Source organism: Budorcas taxicolor, chromosome 25, assembly GCF_023091745.1.
Source record: "Budorcas taxicolor isolate Tak-1 chromosome 25, Takin1.1, whole genome shotgun sequence".
Lineage (NCBI taxonomy): Eukaryota > Metazoa > Chordata > Mammalia > Artiodactyla > Bovidae > Budorcas > Budorcas taxicolor.
This window is the reverse complement of record NC_068934.1, coordinates 1,493,833-1,509,617: the sequence shown is the minus strand read 5'-3', so window position 1 is coordinate 1,509,617 and position 15,785 is coordinate 1,493,833. Positions and strand designations below refer to the sequence as shown.

Below are 15,785 nucleotides of genomic sequence, written 5' to 3'. Positions count from 1 at the left end.
TGGTGATGGACAGGGAGGCCTGATGTGCTGCAATTCATGGGGTCACCAAGAGTCGGACATGACTTAGCAACTGAACTGAACTGAGACTTTTTGATAGCAGCCTTTCTGACTGGCCTGAGATGATACCTCATTGTGGTTTTGATTTTCATTTCTCTGATGAGAGACATTGAGCATCTTTTCATGTGTTTGTTAGCCATCAGTTTGTCTTCTTTGGAGAAATGTCTGTTTAGTTCCTTGGCTACTTTTTGATTGGGTCATTTATTTTTCTGGTATTGAGCTGCATGAGCTGCTTGTATATTTTTGAGATTAATCCTTTGTCAGTTGCTTCATTTGCTATTATTTTTTCCCATTGTGAAAGCTGTCTTTTCACCTTGCTTAAGTTTCCTTTGTTGTGCAAAAGCTTTTAAGTCTAATTAGGTCCCATTTGTGTATTTTTGCTTTTATTTCCATTACTCTTGGAGGTGGGTCATAGGGTATACTGCTGTGCTTTATGTCAGAGAGTGTTTTGCCTATGTTTTCCTCTAGAAGTTTTATAGTTTCTGGTCTTACATTTAGATCTTTAATCCATTTTGAGTTTATTTTTGTGTGTGGTGTTAGAAAGTGTTCTACTTTCATTCTTTTGCAGGTGGTTGACTGGTTTTCCCAGCAACACTTGTTGAAGAGATTGTCTTTTCTCCATTGTATATTCTTGCCTCCTTTGTGAAAGATAAGGTGTCCATAGGTGCACGGGTTTATCTGTGGGCTTTCTATTTCATTCCATTGATCTATATTTCTGTCTTTGTGCCAGTACTATATTGTCTTGATGACTGTAGCTTTGTAGTATAGCCTGAAGTCAGGCAGGTTGATTCCTCCAGTTCCATTCTTCCTTCTCAAGATTACTTTGGCTATTCGAGGTTTTTTGTATTTCCATACAAATTGTGAAGTTATTTGTTCTAGTTCTGTGAAAAATAATGTTGGTAGCTTGTTAGGGATTGCATTGAATCTATAGATTGCTTTGGGTATACTCATTTTCACTATATTGATCCATGGACATGGTATATTTCTGATACCATGGTCTGATCCATGGACATGGTATATTTCTCCATCTATTTGTGTCATCCTTTATTTCCTTCATGAGTGTTTTATAGTTTTCTATATATAGGTCTTTTGTTTCTTTAGGTAGATTTATTCCTAAGTATTTTTATTACTTTCATTGCAATGATAAATGGAATTGTTTCCTTAATTTCTCTTTCTGTTTTCTCATTGTTAGTGTATAGTAATGCAAGGGATTTCTGTGTATTAATTCTATATCTTGCAGCTTTACTGTATTCATTGATTAGCTCCAGTAATTTTCTGGTGGTACCTTTAGGGTTTTCTATGTAGAGGATCATGTTACCTGCAAACAATGAGAGTGTACTTCTTCTTTTCCAATCTGGATTCCTTTTATTTCTTTTTCTTCTCTGATTACTGTGGCAAAAACTTCCCAAACTATGTTGAATAGTAGTGGTGAGAGTGGGCACCCTTGTCTTGTTCCTGACTTTAGCAGAAATGCTTTCAATTTTTCACCATTGAGGATCATGTTTGCTGCGGGTTTATCATATGTGGCTTTTATTATGTTGAGGTATGTTCTTTCTATACTTGCTTTCTGCGTTTTTTTTCTTTTTGTCATAAATGGATGTTGAATTTTGTCAAAGGCTTTTTCTGCATCTATTGAGATAATCATATGGTTTTCATCTTTCAATTTGTTAATGTGGTGTATCACATTGATTAATTAGTGAATATTAAAGAATCCTTGTGTCCCTGAGATAAAGCCCACTTGGTCATAATGTATGATCTTTTTAATATGTTGTTGGATTCTGTTTGCTAGAATTTTGTTGATTTTTGCATCCATGTTCATCAGTGACATAGGCCTGTAGTTTTCTTTCTTTTTTGTCATCTTTGTCTGGCTTTGAACACCTGTGTTTTTGAAAGGTCAACTATATTTGGCTTTTGTTGAGTGCAGTCTTGGTTAGCAGAGATTAAGAAAACAGCCCCCATCTTTAGGGAGATCAGAAATGAGTATGGACGACAGACAGATAAAATAGTGACAACAACACAAGGTGGTAAATGCTCTAATAAACTCCGGGCAACAATAATAGAATCATAAGTCCAAGAATTAAAGAGCCACCAATCATTTATTTAACAAATATCTACTAGATACCTGTTAAGTACCAGGTACTGTGCTAGATGTTGGAAATATGTTGGGCAAGACAGATCTTAAGCAGCTTTAAGTCTAGGTTGCATTTATCATAAACATAGAAAGAATTTTTCAGCCCATGTGATATAACCCAATTTATCCAATGAAAAATCCTCACCACAGCTTCTTGGCAAGTGCCAGTTACATTAATGTGGCCTGTCTCCAGTAACAGGAAACATACATTAATTTATGTCTAAAGTTGAATGATTATAAGTGTTGACTAAGCTTTATTTGAGTGAAACTGTCCCTCTGAGTAAAAATTATATATTTCAGAGCTGAAAAGAACCTGCTAGTAAATGTAAATTATTTCTCTTTTCCACGTGATGAAAAAGGCATTAACCTTAACTAAAGTATTAGCTCAAGGAAGATAAGGATTTTGTCTTTTGTCACAGTCATTTGTTTATTCATAGCCTTTAGCATAGAACAGACTTTGATGTGTGATAGGCCCTAAGACAGGGAAGTCTGGTGTGCTGCAGTCCATGGGGTCGCAAAGAGTCAGACATGACTTAGCTATTGAACAGCAACAACAAAGGCCCTAAGTATGTATGTGAATGAGTGAATAAGAGTGGTCATCATATACCAGGCATAACTCTATCAAGCAGTGTAACTCTATATAACTCTATCATAACTGTATTAAGCTCCTTACATAAATTATCTCATTTCTTTCTCACAATAAGATCAGAGTATTGACTAGTTCCCATCCTACTGGTAGTCAACTGATAACTTGCTGAGGCTAATAGACTTAAGTGGTAAAGCTTAGACTAAAGTTTTCTTTGTACTTTCTTATGGCCAGTTGTCAGGCTCCCCCAGTGGCTCAGATGATAAAGAACCATGTATGGCAAAACCAATGCAATAGTGTAAAATAATTAACCTCCAATTAAAGTAAATAAATTAAAAAAAGAAAGAATCTGTCTGCAATGCAGGAGACCCAAGTTTGATCCCTGGGTTGGGAAGATACCCTGGAGAAGGGAATGGCTACCCACTCCAGTATTCTTGCTTTGAGAATTTCATGGGCAGGGGAGCCTGGTGGGCTACAGTCCACGGGTTCACAAAGAGTTAGACACAACTGAGCAACTAACACACACACACATAGCCAGTTGTCATTCTTGCTTGTACTCTGGAGACTTAGGATGTGAGAGCATTCCACAAACTTGTCTTTCTTTGCAAAGTAGGATAACTAGACAAGGGCAGACAAAGGCATATTGAGGAAATAGTCAAGCAAAGGTTGAATAATCTTCGTGGCACCACTGAGCCCAAGAAAACTCCATGGGGACCACAGTAAATATATTAAGGATGGTAATACAGCTGTCCAATTTCCTATTTTCTCTCAGATCCATATTCTGCCTTCCCCCATCCGTTTACATATCATAGAGAATAATATTCTACAAACTTTCTTATTGACTGGTTCCCATGTTGTGAGATGAATAGGATGTGTTGACAGAGGACAGCAGAAGCCAAGATAATTCTGATTTTCTTAATCTTCTGGCAGTGGCTGTCTCCTTTGAGCCCTAGATCCTGCAAGATTACCTCTAACTTTGTGGTCTCATCTCTGACTGGCAGTTCCAACAGGGATTCCAGCTTCAGCCAGGCAGTTCCAGTACTGAGTTCTGACAAATCTGCCTCTTCCTGTCATCCAGACGAGACTAAGAATGAACTATCACCCAGTTGTTGCTAAAAAAGGGTTGCTTCCCCATCTCACTTTTTGGTTCTAAGCTCTTTCATCTTTCCTGTGACCAATTCCTTATATTAAATTTCCTCTATTGAAAGACTTAAAGTTGTTTCTGTTTCCTCAGTAGATGGACCTGACTATTACACTGTTAAGTCTTCAAATTTCAAGGTCTTAGACAATATTGATTCATTTTTTGGTGTGTGGTTAAAACTCAATCAGTGTTCACTGGGCAGGCTGCCACATGATTCAGGACCCATGGTAGCTCTCTTGTGACACTGCCTTTCTCTAAGGGCCTTGGAGCCCTCTCTTTGATGCTCCCATGGGAGAGGGGAAAGTCAAGAATCACGCGAGAGGACTTTATAGGCCAGTCTTGGAAGAGTCATTTAACACTATCTTCCACAATCCACTGGGCAGAATGTTTAGGGACACTGATAAATGTATTTTTTTCTGTGGGTCCATGAGCAGGAGATAGGTTATATCACCATCTAGTCAATCTCCACTGCACTGGAATGCTGAGACTTTGGCTGAGCTGGTCTGTGCGTGCACACTTTTCTCTTCTCATCTCCTCCATTTACTCTTCTCATCCTGCCTTATTCATACATAATTCAGTTGAAAGACCCTTAAAGAAACTCAATATGGTGTGATGCCTATGCTCTGGGGTCAGGATGAAGTGTATATGAATATATTCTTAACCAACCAGTCAGACCACAACATGCCCCTTCAAATCCTAGAACTTGGTACCTGGAAGCAGCCATGGGCAGACTGGTGATAGGTGAACATTCTCTCATACACTCCACTGAAGAAGGTAAGAATTTGCTTCCCTGTGCTTTGACAGTGGTGTATCCTTTGCTATTCAAAGAGTGGATCCCGTCAGTCAGCAGAACCAACAACATCTGGGAGTTTGTTTGAAATGTATCTATGCGGGACATACTGTGCTGTTTCATGGTTTCAGGAACTCTTGTCTGAGCTCCCACAGAGTAAACTCATCCTGCCTCACCTCTTAGACAAACTAAGAAATTGGACAGCAGGAGCATGTTAATATTCTAACACCAACATGAAGAAAAAAGAAAGAAAAGAAGAAGGAAGGAAGGAAGGCAGGGAGGGAGGCAGGGAAGGAGGGAAGGGAAGGAAGAAAGGTCAAGTTTACAGAGTAGAGTGGTCTTGGCGCCAGAAAAGCCCAGATTGCCCAGGAGTGGACATGCATCAGTGACTATGCATGAGCATGAGTAAGAAACTTAAAACTGTCTCCTTTTTTTTTTTTTTTTTTTTTTTAAGAGTTTACTCTCTAACTTTCTTTTACTTCATATTGAGTTAACCTTCTCTGGTTACTTTTTAATTGAAGTATAATTGATTTACAATGTTGCATTATTTCAGGTATATAGCAAAGTGATTCAGCCATACACAGTAATACATATATATATATACACACACACACATACATATACGTATATTCTTATTCAGATTCTTTTCCTTTATAGGAATATAGTTCCTTGTGCTATATGCTAGATCCTCATTGCTTATCTATTTTATATATGATAGTTTGCATCTGTTGATGCCAAACTCCTAATTTATCCCTGCCCCCGCCCTTCGATAATCCATAAGTTTGTTTGCCATGTCTGTCAGTCTGTTCTGTAAATAAGTTCATTTTTCTAGATTCCACATACAATTGATATCATGTGATATTTGTCTTCCTCTGTGTGACTGACTTTACTTAGTATGATAATTCATATGTGTGCACTTAGTCGCTCAGTCATTTCTGACTCTTTGTGACCCCATGGAATGTAGCGTGCCAGGCTCCTCTGTCCATGGGGATTCTCCAGGCAAGAATACTGGAGAGGGTTGCCATGCCCTCCTCCAGGGGATCTTCCAGACCCAGGGATAGAACCCCCAGGTCTCCTGCATTGCGGGCAGATTCTTTACCGTCTGAGCCACCAGGAAGCCCAAGAATACTGGAGTGGGTAGCCTATCCCTTCTCCAGATTTTCCCAACCCAAGGAGCAAACCAGGATCTCTTGCATTGCAGGTGGATTCTTTACCAGCTGAGCTACCAGGGAAGCCAGATAATCAATATAAAATCCCCTATCTCTTGTTAACAGATTTGGGCCATGGGCCCAACTCTTAGGCCCATGGGTTAACTCTTAGGAATCTCTGATACAAACTGATTTTAATTTCTTCTTGCCTCCTCTGCCAGCATGAAAATTGAAAATTCCTACTTATTCTTAAAACTGAGGTTAAATGCCAAATCTCCTATGATTCTCTGGATCCAAAGCTTACCCCAGGCCCTTGGTTCCATTCTAGATTGACCTTTCAGGGCATGAAGCTAGGGGTTGCCTTCCATAATCAGTCCAGGCTGGCCTCTGACACTCTCCCCTTTTCCCAAGGAGAAAGCTACCAACTAGATCTTCAGGAAAATACATTGTCACACTTTGGTGCTATAGGGAGAGGTTAAGGATGGCTCATGTGTTTTAACAGAGGCCTTCTGCAATCTTAAATGAAGTCCCATAAGCACCTGAGGGAAGGCTTCTGCCCAGGTAGAGAGAAGCAGTGAGAGAGAGGCAGGGAATGAAAGGCAGCCACATCCCCTGCCTGCACACAGGGCTTTGAACACAGCCCTGCACACAGGGCTTTGCCCCAGACAAAGTGAACTTGGCAAAGACCAGTTCTTAGTCCAGGTCTCCCTCAGGCACCACAGGGCAATAGTGCATTTATCCTATGGCTACGTGTATCAGAGGCAGAGAGATGCCTAAACATGGCAGCTCTTAGCCCAGAGATGGGTGGAGGTGGGAGGGAGGCAGCTGTGTGTGCTGTGAGGGCACCGGTGCTGTATGCTCACAGTGGTATTGAGTACTGGCATATTCACAGTCGGTTTATTCTAACCTTTATGGGCTGAGAAGGACTAATGGGCTTGTGTATTTTGGGAAAGATTCCTTGGTGTTTCTAATTCATTTACCTGTGGATAACTGCCTTAAACGAATTGGTTGCTCTCATTTATTGATTCTTTCATTCATATTGCAAACATGATAAACTGCACACACAGGTTAATAAAACAGTCCTTACCCTCTAAATGCTTACAGTCCTCTTTGCTTGGACCTTGCCCATTTATGAATTAGTCTAATACTTGCCTGTCTTACTTCCACTTTACTCTGACCCTGGGAAGACTCTGCATCCCCTCCCCACTCTTGGGAAGGGGTGTTTGACTTCTGATCCTTTGATAGAATTGAAGAAAGTAGGGAAAACCACTCGGAGAAGGAAATGGCAACCCACTCCAGTATTCTTGCCTGGAGAATCCCAGGGAAAGAGGAGCCTGGCGGACTGCTGACTGCTGTCTATGGGGTCACACAGAGTCGGACATGACTGAAGCAACTTAGCAGCAGCAGCAGGGAAAACCACTAGACCATTCAGATATGACCTAAATCAAATGCCTTACGATTATACAGTGGAAGTGACAAATAGATTCAAAGGATTAGATCTGAGAGATAGAGTACCTGAAGAACTATGGATGGAGGTTTGTGACATTGTACAGGAGGCAGGGATCAAGACCACCCCCAAGGAAAAGAAATGCAAAAAGGCAAAATGGTTGTCTGAGGAGGCCTTACAAATAGCTGAAAAAAGAAGAGAAGCTAAGGAATAGGAGAAAAGGAAAAATATACCCATTTGGATGCAGAGTTCCAAAAACTAGCAAGGAGAGATAAGAAAGTCTTCCTCAGCAATCAGTGCAAAGAAATAGAGGAAAACATCAGAATGGGAAAGACTAGAGATCTCTTCAAGAAAATTAGAGATACCAAGGGAACTTTCCATGCAAAATTCCCTTGCACAATAAAAGAGAGAAATCGTATGGACCTAACAGAAGCAGAAGATATTAAGAAGAGGTGGCAAGAATACACAGAAGAACTGCACAAAAAATCTTCATGACCGTGATAACCATGATGGTGTGACCCAGAGCCAGATATCCTGGAATGCAAAGTCAAGTGGGCCTTAGGAAACAGCACTATGAATAAAGCTAGTGGAGGTGATAGAATTCCAGTGGAGTTATTTCAAATCCTAAAAGAGGATGCTGTGGAAGTGCTGCACTCAATATGCCAGCAAATATGGAAAACTCAGCAGTGGCCACAGGACTGGAAAAGGTCAGTTTTCATTTCAATCCCAAAGAAAGGCAATGCCAAAGAATGTTCAAACTACCATACAATTGCACTCATCTCACACGCTAGTAAAGTAATGCTCAAAATTCTCCAAGCCAGACTTCAACAGTATGTGAACTTCCAGATGTTCAAGTTGAATTTAGAAAAGGCAGAGGAACCAGAGATCAAATTGCCAACATCCGCTGGATCATCAAAAAAGCAAGAGAGTTCCAGAAAAAAACATTTACTTCTGCTTCATTGACTATGCCAAAGCCTTTGACTGTGTGGATCACAATAAACTGTGGAAAATTCTGAAAGAGATGGGAATACCAGACCACCTGACCTGCCTCTTGAGAAACGTATATGCAGGTCAGGAAGCAACAGTTAGAACTGGACATGGAACAACAGACTGGTTGCAAATTGGGAAAGGAGTACATCTAGGCTGTATATATCACCCTGCATATTTAACTTATGTGCAGAGTACATCATGAGAAAAGCTGGGTTGGATGAAGCACAAGCTGGAATCAAGATTGCTGGGAGAAATATCAATAACCTCAGATATGCAGATGACACCACCCTTATGGGGCAGAAAGCGAAGAAGAACTAAAGAGCTTCTTGATGAAAATGAAAGAGGACAGTGAAAAAGTTGTCTTAAAACTCAACATTCAGAAAACTAAGATCATGGCATCTGGTCCCATCACTTCATGGGAAATAGATGGGGAAACAGTGGAAACAGAGACAGACTTTATTTTGGGGGGCTCCAAAATCATTGCAGATGGTGATTGCAGCCATGAAATTAAAAGACGCTTGCTCCTTGGAAGAAAAGCTATGACCAACCTAGACAGTGTATTAAAAAGCTGGCATTAAAAAGAGATATATTAAAAAGAGACATTATTTTTCCAACAAAGGTCCATCTAGTCAAAGCTATGGTTTTTCCAGTAGTCATGTACGGATGTGAGAGTTGGACTATAAAGAAAGCTGAACACTGAAGAATTGGTGCTTTTGAACTGTGGTGTTGGAGAAGACTTTTGAGAGTCCCTTGAACTACAAGGAGATCCAACCAGTCCATCCTAAAGGAAATGAGTCCTGAGTATTCATTGGAAGGACTGATGTTGAAGCTGAAGCTCCAATATTTTGGCCACATTATGCGAAGAACTGATTCACTAGAAAAGCCCCTGATGCTGGGAAAGATTGAAGGCAGGAGGAGAAGGGGATGACAGAGGATAAGATGTTTGAATGGCGTCACTGACTCAATGGATATGAGTTTGAGTAAACTCTGGGAATTGGTGATGGACAGGGAAGCCTGGCACGCTGCAGTCCATGGGATTACAAAGAGTAGGACATGACCAAGTGACTGAACTGAACTAAACTGAATAAAATTGGGAAATTTAATATTATAACTAAAAGGAGTTTTGTTTCATCTGTTCTGGTTCCTCCCATTCTGTCAAAACACATTTGATAAGGAAACTGAGCCCTTTCCCCCCTTTTTAAATTAAAAGACTTTTCTTTTTTGAGCAGTTTTGCTGCTGCTGCTGAGTCACTTCAGTCGTGCCCAACTCTGTGCAACCCCATAGACGGCAGCCCACCAGGCTCCACCGCCCCTGGGATTCTCCACGCAAGAAAACTGGAGTGGGTTGCCATTTCCTTCTCCAATGCATGAAAGTGAACGTGAAAAGTGAGCAGTTTTAGGTTTACAGAAAAAGTGAGCAGAAAGTATAGAGAGTTCCTGTATACCTCCTCACTCTCCACTCAGTTTCTCCTATTATTAACATCTTGTATTAGTGTGGTGCATTTGTTACAAATGATGAACCAATATGGATACATAATATTTTTAACTCTTAGAGTTCATTCCTGGTATACAACCTACAGTTCAGTTCAGTTCAGTCGCTCAGTCGTGTCCGACTCTTTGTGACCCCATGAATCGCAGCACACCAGGCCTCCCTGTCCATCACCAACTCCCGGAGTTCACTCAGACTCACGTCCATTGAGTCAGTGATGCCATCCAGTCATCTCATCCTCTGTCACCCCCTTCTCCTCCTGCCCCCAATCCCTCCCAGCATCAGAGCCTTTTCCAATGAGTCAACTCTTCGCATGAGGTGGCCAAAGTACTGGAGCTTCAGCTTCAGCATCATTCCCTCCAAAGAAATCCCAGGGCTGATCTCCTTCAGAATGGACTGGTTGGATCTCCTTGAAGTCCACGGGACTCTCAAGAGTCTTCTTCAACATCACAGTTCAAAAGCATCAATTCTTCGGTGCTCAGCCTTCTTCACAGTCCAACTCTCACATCCATACATGACCACTGGAAAAACCATAGCCTTGACTAGACAGACCTACAACCTACAGGTTAGGACAAATGTATAATGACATATACCCACAGTTGCAGTGCCATACTGTATGGTTACACTGTCCTAAATAGTTACACTGTCCTAAAATCCCATCTGTAGCCCCCTTTGCTCATTTATCTTGATGTTCTCAGGGTCTTCCTCCCTACCTCCCCTGCCCATGCCACAAGGTAAGATTATACTCCCCTGGATGCAGATCAAGGTGCAGCTTATATTCAGGTCACCTTGCCCCACCCCAGCATCTTGGCTATCTCACTACCCAATCATCTCTAAATTTCCGCTGAACTTGACAAACATTTCACCCTGCCTGCTCAGTGGAAAGACCCACAGGGAGATGAGTAAGACTGGATCTCTAGGCTCTGAAAGCTACAAGAATCCAGCTAGCTAGCAGGGCGATTTAATTTTCTACTGAGCAGCCTCAGGGAATTTCTCAAGAATTGCCAAGATTGTGGAAATGGCTTTTCTTTAATCTTTATGACTCATTTCTCCTCCTAAGCCAGCCCTAGTCCTTTAATGAAGTCCTTTTTTTTTTTTTTTTTTGCAGATGTAATTTTAGTGGTGCTACAATGTGTCTAATGAAGTAATAATTTGTGGGTGTGCAGGGTGTTATGAGGCAGCAGGGAGCCAGTTTAGGCAGTTCCTGCAGGAAGCAAAGCCAAGGCACCCACCCCATTTAGAAGATGTGCATTTCCCAGGCCCCACTGGCTGCTGCATGTCGGGCATTTGGAAACCCATACTTGGCAAGTATCCGAACAATATATTCTATATTTTACCTTTCAAATCGTTGTTCCAGGAAGGCAGCAGGGCAGACAGTAATCATTCCAGTTTGAACGATATTATCTGAACCTGCTGGCAACAGGTTCTACTGGGCTTGGGAGCTGCTAGATTCTCCTTAGAAGGACACAGATCTTTGGCAAGAAAGACGTAAGATTCTTCATGGTCTGCAAGGCCACTCCACGTGACAGTTCAGGAGGCCAGGACCATCCTCAGGCCTTGTCCAGGCCCTTCCGCTGCTGCTCCCCCATTCCAGATTTCATGACTTCTGCTACAGACGCCCCCTTTCCCCCCCATTCCCCCATCACAGAACGCTTCATAACCAATTGTCACTTGCTCCTTACTTGTCCACAGGCCCCTTTGGACTGTTTCTTCACTGAAGTCTGGACAGCTCTCTCCACAATAATGTTGGCAAAGTATACAGATTAGTTGAACAAATGAATGAACTGAATGGCTGCGATGGTTCTTTACCTCCATGAATGGCCCTTCTGTGTTGTAAAACAGAAGTCTCAATGCAATTCATACTTCCTCTCTTTTGAGCACAAGCTCATTCCATTTAGTCACCAAGTCCATCAGTTTAAATCCTAAAATATATCCCGAACCCTCTTCATTACTTTGTCCCTACCTGAGTTTAGATTCTGAGCATCTCTTGTGAGGGTTGCCACATAAAATACAGGATGCCCCATTACATTTGAATGTTAGGAAAACAACACATTAATTTTTTTAGTATAAGTTTATCCCAAATATTGAAAGGGACTTATGCTAAAAATTTTTCATAACTTATGTGAATTTCAAATGTAATTTGGTGGTCCTGTATTTAAATTTTCTTGTTATAAAATCATACTTTTTTATTGTTATAAAATACACAAAATTTTACTCATTTAGCCATTTTCACGTGTACAATTCAGTGGTGTTAAGTACATTCACAATATGCCACCACCACCACTATGCATTTCCAGAACTTTTACACCATCCCAAATAGAAACTGTACCTCTTAAAAAACAAATCCTCACTCCCCACTCCCTACATTCTCTAGGAACATTTACTAGCTGTTACTACAGTACATCTACAGTAGTATTACTTCCTGTCTATATGAGTTTGCCTATTCTAGGTACTTTATGTAAGATGAATCATACAATATTTGTTTTTTGTGTGTGTGGCTTATTTCACTTAGTGTAATATCTTTCAAGTTCACCCATGTTGTAGCATATACAAGGATTTCATTCCTTTTAAAATCTAAATCATATTCCATCGCATGTGAATACCATGTTTTGAGTATCCATTCATCTGTTGTTCCATCTTTTGGCTATTGCAAATAATTCTGCTATAAACATTGGTGTGTAAGTATTTGAGTTCCCACTTTTCCTGGTGGCTCAGAGGGTAAAGCATCTGCCTACAATGCAGAAGACCAGGGTTTGATCCCTGGGTCAGGAAGATCCCCTGGAGAAGGAAATGGCAACCCACTCCAGTATACTTGCCTGGAAAATCCCATGGACAGAGGAGCCTGGCAGGCTACAGTTCATGGGGACATGACTGAGTGACTTCACTTTCTTTCATTTTTTAAATTCTTATGAGTATATACCTAGACATGGAATCGCCAGATCATAGGGTAATTCTATGCTTAACTTTTTGAGGAACTGTCAAACTGTTAGCACATCATTTTTTTATTTCCGGGTTTTTAACTCCAAGGTCAGTGGCTCTCATTTCCACGACTCTCATGTCCATGTGTTAAAGGATCAACTATGACTGAAAACTCAGCTGCCAAAAAAGCTGCCACCAAGGTGAGGTGGACTTCTGTGTCTACCTTGCTGATGAGAACTGGTTTTAATTTAGTAGTGGCACAGCAAGGATTGAAATAGTTAGCAAGCATTCTCAATGTTGGAAGAGTTCAATATTTGACATCAAAGTCATAGCAATCAACATTACATCTTTAAAATTATCATGTAAATAAGTCAGACCAGAATAATATCTGCATAGGTCAAACTAATATAGAAGGTACTGATAGGTATTGTATCAGCAGGTTAACCAAGGACACATCCAAGAGTTGATTTCTGATTGTCCAGATTTTGAACAAAAAATTAATTCAAGAAATCGAGTAGGCCAGCTAAAGCAAAAACTCGTAATGCAATATGAAAATATTCTCTGATAATCAAATAGCCCCAAACTGGAGGCAAGACAATTCTCATTCACATAACATCTGGAATTGTCCATGGATTTTCACATAGGCCTGGTTGTGTTTTCCTAGCCCTGTCATTGCCTGGACCCTTGGCAATGATGACCACCTTTCCCCCTTCCCCAAGAAGGCCCTCCAGTTAATTTTTTTTTTTCTTTTTTAAAACTCTTTATTTGTATCGAAGTACAGCCAATTAACAGTTTCAGGTGGACAGCAAAGGGACTCAGCCATACATATACATGTATTTGTTCTCCAAATTTCTCTCCCATCCAGGCTGCCACATAACATTGTGCAGAGTTCCCTGTGCTATATTGTAGGACATTGTTGGTTATCCATTTTAAATACAGCAGTGTGTACCTTTCCATCCCAAACTCTTTGATTATCACTTCCCTACACCCTTCCCCACTGGCAACCATAAGTTCATTCTCTGTGAGTCTGTTTCTGTTTTGTAAACAAGTTCATTTGCATAATTTCTTTTTAGATTCTGCATATAAGGATATGCTTCATTTTTAATGGCTGTGTAATATACAGTTAATTTTAAAAATTTTGTCATTTGGGTGCTTTATTGCCTCTTCATGTATCTAATAACTTATTTTACTCATTTGTTAGGTGTAATTATGAGAGCTATAGTTTCATTTCTAGAAATTCTATTTTTTAAACTACTCATTATTTTCCTTAATTTTTTCCATTAAAATTATTTATTTATTTATTTGGCTGCACTGGGTCTTAGCTGTGGCACATGGGGTCTCTAACTGCAGCATGCAAACTCTCAACTGTGGCATGTGGGATCTAACTCCCTAGCTAGGGATTGAACCTGGGCTCCCTGCATTGGGAGCTGGGAGCTTTAGCCACTGGTCCACCAGGGAAGTCCCTCATTGTTTTTCATAGTGACATAGTGACTCTTTTCTTAGGGTTTATTCCTTCACTGATTAATTTAATTATGCTTATGCCATAACTTTTAGTGTTATGTTATACTATCTCAAGTCTTCAGGGCTCTAATCCTGCTATTTACTGTGTCTGTTAACTCATGCATAGTTTTTCCTTATGTGTTTTTTTTTAAAAAATTTTGATTGTGAGGTCATCATTTGATTGATGAGAATAGCTTATGGCCTGGATTGTGAAAGTCTCCTCCTAGAGAGATGTTCCATTTAATTCTGGGGTATCACTGGCTTGGTGAAAATTGTATCACTGGTGGTATAAACTGCTATAAGAATCTCTTGGTCCAGAGGTTCTGGGACCATGAGCATAACCAAAAATGAAATAGCCAAGATAAAAGCAAAACCAAAGCCCCATGAAACAAAGCTTCAGGTTTTCCATCTCAATTGAAAGTATTTTATTTTAATATTTTTCCTCATTTAAAGTCTAAGCAAAAAGTAGTGATGTTCCTTGTTATTCAGTACTGGTGGATGGATTTTTTTTCTAGGTCACCTTTTTTTTTTTTTTAACTGAACATCCTGCTTATAGCCGATCCTGGCTGTGTGTGTGGGTCTTAGGTCCAATTTCCTAGTCTTTGCAGAACTAAAAACTTATCTCCAGATCTTACAAGGTGGCAATACCTAAGCCCTTAAGTTACTGAGTTCTATCATCTTCCTTGGAAGCTCCAGAGTCTCAGTATTCTAACTACTCTGTGCTTTTCTCTTGTCTCTATGTATCTTTCTTCTTGTGCGTTCATCTATGTATGTGTGTATTTGCGACCTGACTGACTAAATCCAGCTTGAACATCTTGGTTCATGTACTGTTGAAGCTTAGCTTGGAGAATTTTGAGCATTACCTTGCTAGCATATGAAATGAGTGCAACTGTGTCTGACTCTTTGTGACCCTCTGGACTGTAGCCAACCAAGCTATTCTGTCCATGGGATTCTCTAGGCAAGAATAATGTAGCAGGTTGCCATTTCCTACTCCATGGGATCTTCCTGACCCAGGCATCCAACCTGTGTTTCTTGCACCTCCTGCACTGGCAGGCATGTATACATTTAAGGTTTTATCTTTTCAGTCATAAATTTATCCAACATTTCCAGGGTATGAAAATGGAGAACTTTCAAGTACCTTACCTAGTTCTTTCTTACTTTGCAGAATTAGAAATCATTAGGAATTTTCTGAATCTATTGAACCGCAAATCTGTCATCTTTAAAATAAAAATCATGATACTATCTCACAGCTTTGTTTGGACAATTCAGTTAAAACATTCACCTACTCACCCAGCTCAGAAACTGGCATGTGGTGAACACTAAATGGTCACCTAGTGTTTATTCCCTTCATGGAACTCTAAGGTATTACAGCTACATCACATCCTACTCTGCAATACTGACCAACGAAGGACCTAGGGTGGCAAATACCATGACCACTGGAGGCTTCCAGTGTATTAACTGATATTGCTGCTGACAACAGAAGCATTGAAAAGATGTATTTTTAGTCCATTCTATTAAGCAAAAAGTAAACATTTAAATAAGCATTTTAGATAGTGTCATTCTATTAAGCAGGGCTCAGTAGTGAGA

At 40.3% G+C, this 15,785-nt stretch overlaps 1 pseudogene; it reads right to left on the bottom strand.

Annotated features, from left to right (window-relative positions):
- Positions 1-12,807: 12,807 nt before the first annotated feature.
- Positions 12,808-15,507, bottom strand: LOC128069061 (cardiolipin synthase (CMP-forming)-like; annotated as a pseudogene).
- Positions 15,508-15,785: the final 278 nt, after the last annotated feature.